Genomic DNA, 4,445 nt, shown 5'->3' on the forward strand with positions numbered 1-4,445 from the left:
GATGACTCAGCTTCCTGTTTGCACACACACATAGGAGATAATAGCAGAGACAAGTGCTGCTGGGAACTTCCTGTGCTGGCTGGAAAAGCTCTTTAGCATATGAATAAAAATGGACTTATACAGAAACCACTGAGGCGATTTACATACTAAAGGTAAGTATGGAATAGCCTTTCTAATGCCTATGCAAGGATGTAATTAGTTAAAAAACGCGTCGCTTTCAATACAAAGATTTGACATCATGGTTACCATGTAACTTTTTTATTTATTTAAAATAAAAGTTAAATTTTATTTACCGCGGACTCTTCATCTATCTGGATACAGCTGGCTACATTTTATCGTCTTCCTACTTATGCAAGGATGTAATTAGTTAAAAATGACTTTTCCCAATGATAGAGCCCCTTTAATGCCCAGAGGGAACGGCAATCCATCAGCCATGGTTCCCCAGAGGTTTCCTCCACAGGTGTTCTTCATCTCCTGAGTACCGGTGGATGACTTTTCGTGAGTTAGGGGTTGGGATATTACTGGTCAATTACAATTATTACAAATATATATATATATATATATATATATATATATATATATATATATATACATATTTTTTTAAAATAAATTGTGTGTATGTTTCATTGTTACCAGTGTATAAGTCTTATGCATCTACAAAATACTTAAAAATCAAGACTACCTAAAATAAAAAAAAATAAAAAAAACCCTACAGTGACATTATGTGCAGGGTTGGCTCGAGGTTTTTGTGGGCCCTTGAGCAACAGAGCCTCAATAGACCCCTTTTGGAGAAATTCATGTGCACTACTTTGGTTAAAAAAACTACAGCAGGGGGGGCGTGGCTTGGCATGCACGCGGGCGGCAGCTTACCTAAGGAGCTCCGCTCTAGGCTCCGGGACTTGGGCTTCTTCTGGCGGCGAAATGGGCAAATCCCGGTCACAGCGCTCCAAGGGGGATTCGTCTGCCCTTCCTCCACCTCCTGGGAAGATTCCGGCCTTCTTCACCCCGCGGTCGGGGCGGCAGGGGCCCGTACAGGATGCGGCCTACTGCCCGCCGCCGGCGCCATCTTCCTCCTCGGCGCGTGTGCGCCTGCGCGAACTGTCCGGCTCCCTCTCCTCTTCTATGCCGGATCTCCGATGCCAGGTATCGACCGCTCCGGGGCCCTCCACGCTGCCTGCAGTAGGATCACAGGTACCTGTGGCTGTCTCTCCTGCTCTGGCCCCAGCTGGTTCCTCCTCTGATTCTCCCGTGCACCACATGTGTGATGCTCCACAGGGAGCAGCGGCGTCAGCGGCACCTCTGCTCTCTGCTCCTGCTTCCCCGCCATTTGACCCCAGGTCCACTCCTAGGACCCTTCAGTCTTCACCTCCACAACTCCACGGTTCCATAAGGCCTCAGGGGTCCCTGGAGGCTGCATCTGCATGGGGTGCCAGCCCCCAACCTGGACATCACCTCTGCCCGCCTGTCGGTCTAGGCCTGGTATCCTCTGCTCCTGGCCCTGATTTTCCCTCCGTGGCGGGTTCGCTCCCCCCAGCTGTTGTTGAAGGGGTGCCTGGATCTACATCTCCTGCTGTTACCCTCCGTGCGGAGGCCCCTGTTTTTGTTTCTCATCTCCCTCCACCTGAGGAGGCTGCTCTGACCCTGCGGAAGTTTCCAGAACTACAGGCCTTACTAGCCCTAAGCCGGAGGGACATGGACAGTCTTGCTTCTGATTTAAAGAGCGCCTGGCACCAGGACCTGTCAGAATCTGTGTGTTAGAACCTCTGTTTCATCATGTGAAGATACTGTTCCAAGGATCTCCACTAGTGGCCGCTATTCAAGTGTCATTATTACTCCTACCACTGGAGGCTGCTGTTCCCTGACTCTTGCCCACAGTTAATGTGGCGAGTATTGCTTCATGACCCTGGCCATCTTGTTTCCTGTTTGCGGCCATCTTGTTTCCTGTCTAGCCCTATATATACCCAGAGCATATTATAACCAATGCTTGAGTATTGTGTTTGTTCCCAGTCCTCTAGCTCTGAGGTATTCTTGCTCAGTATACCTTGGCTTCTCCTGCTTACCCGCTCCGTGTACCGACTCCTGGCTTCTCCTGCTTACCCGCTCCGTGTACCGACTCCTGGCTTCATCTGACTACCCGCTCTGTGTACCGACTCCTGGCTTCACCCGACTACCCGCTCTGTGTACCGACTCCTGGCTTCATCCGACTACCCGCTCTGTGTACCGACTCCTGGCTTCACCCGACTACCCGCTCTGTGCACCGACCTCTGGCTATCCATCGACCAAGTCTCCTACTCCGCTGTGTCTGCCCTCCTTCCTGGCTATCGGATTCCAGCTGTATCACCAGTATCGTAACAGGACCTGCGTGTGGTCCAAACGGACATTTCTGATTTACAACAACGAGTACAGGTCCTGGAGGATTCTCGGTCTGCCACATCCTCCTCTCTTGACTCCATCCAACAGCAAATGGCGGTCCACTCCGCGCAAATCTGTAATTTGGTTTCTCACATGGATGATATCGAGAACCGCAACCGCCGCAACAATATCCGCATTCGGGGCCTCCGAGAATCAGTTCAAACTGCGGATCTGGTTCCGGTTCTGTCTGGCATCTTTAACTCGCTATTGGGGCGCCCTCCTGACTCTCATATTGAGATGGACCGGGCTCTCCGCCCCCGCAGTGAGGACCCCGGTAAACCAAGAGATGTCATTTGCCGGATTCATTTTTATGCTACCAAGGACGCAATCATGCATAAGATTAGAGATGTTGGCACAGTGGACTTTGAGGGATCTTCTCTATCGATTTATCCGGATCTATCCAGGTACACTCTTCGGCAACGTGCAGCCCTGAAGCCTCTCCTCTCTCTCCTCCGGGAGCGTAAAATTCCTTACCGCTGGGGTTTTCCATTTTCATTACAAGTCCACCGGGGTGACCGACTGCGCTCTCTCGCCCATCCAGATGATCTTCCGAACTTTCTGCGATCCCTGGGTTTACCACCTTTGCAACTTCCTGACTGGTCTTCCCTGCTTGCCGATCCTAATCGGTCTGGCCCTTTCCGCCTGCAATGGGATGCTGCAGAAGACTTAGGTGATTCAGGCCCCCTACGTCCTCAAAGGCCTCAACGTCAGCGCAGACCCTCCTCGATCTGGGGGTCCCAGAAGTGACTATCTACGTTGCATTTTGGTTGTCTGTGACCGGACTCTGTGAGTTTGTTCCATATCCTGTTTTATTGTGATGACTTTTTCTACTTTTATCCTTTATTTGTTCTTGCCCACACTTATATGTTAATTGCCCTAGTCCTCTAGCCGCTTTCTACTTATTGTATGTTACTAGTCTATTCAGATGCCTGTGTGTCGGAGCCGGAGCTGCTCTCTCTTCTGCTTGTGCCTTTCACTCTTCCTTGTGTGTTTCTCTTCTGGTGCTCTGCTTTTGGCCGCGTGGCTTGCCTTCTTTGTCCCCACATAGCTGTGTCCCTGCAGTGCGGGGTCATCTGGAGACTTGTGCTCCTGTCGCCTAGCTTTCCCCCGAGGGTACCCCGCAAGCCCTCTTTTTGTGTTCTTATTCTGTGTTGTGTGTGAGGTCTCTGGCTCTCTTGAGGTCTCTGTTCTCTGGTCTTTAGTTCTCGTGTATTCCTTGTGTCGTTTGCTCTCCCTCCCCCCCCTTCCGTTCTTCCCTCCTGTGTCTTTTTTGTTCTTTGTTCCTCCCCAATGTCGGATATAACCGTCTCCTCTTTCAATGTTAAGGGGCTCAATGTCCCGGAAAAGCGTTCACAAGTATTGTATGATGCCCACAAACGTAGGGTGCAAATTTTATGTTTGCAAGAAACTCACTTCCTGGCTACCTGTACTCCCGCAATTAAGAATAGATACTTTCCGCAATGGTTCCATAGTAGCAGCGCTTCGGGTAAGGTTAAGGGGGTAGCCGTCTTTTTTCATAAAAATCTCTCAGTGAAAATTTTAGATTCCTTAGCGGATAGTGAAGCGAGGTACTTATTTCTTATCTGTGAAATCTCAGGTGTTGTTTATACGATTGCTAATATATATGCTCCCAATGTTGATCAGGTTCCTTTTCTGCTGTCTGCCCTGTCTGCGCTCCAGTCCTTTGCCAGGGGTCACATGATTGTCTGCGGGGATTTTAACCTCCCACTTAACCCTTTGCTGGATACCTCCACGGGTAGGTCCCAGATTTCTTATGGCGCTCTAAATAAGGTCCGGAAGGCGTTAAACGCCTTGCTGTTGTGTGATGTTTGGCGAATCCTCCACCCGACCGACAGGGACTATTCCTTTTTCTCCCACCCTCATGGTTCGTACAGTAGGATTGATTATATCTTCTTTTCTCATAATCTTCTGTCCTCTGTCTCGGTGGCCTCTATTGGTGTTGCCTTTCTCTCTGATCATTCTCCAGTTTCCTGTGCTTTTCGTTCGCCTGTCGCTAGCTCGCGGTCTAATAC

Source organism: Leptodactylus fuscus, chromosome 2 (assembly GCF_031893055.1).
Source record: "Leptodactylus fuscus isolate aLepFus1 chromosome 2, aLepFus1.hap2, whole genome shotgun sequence".
In the NCBI taxonomy this organism is placed as follows: domain Eukaryota; kingdom Metazoa; phylum Chordata; class Amphibia; order Anura; family Leptodactylidae; genus Leptodactylus; species Leptodactylus fuscus.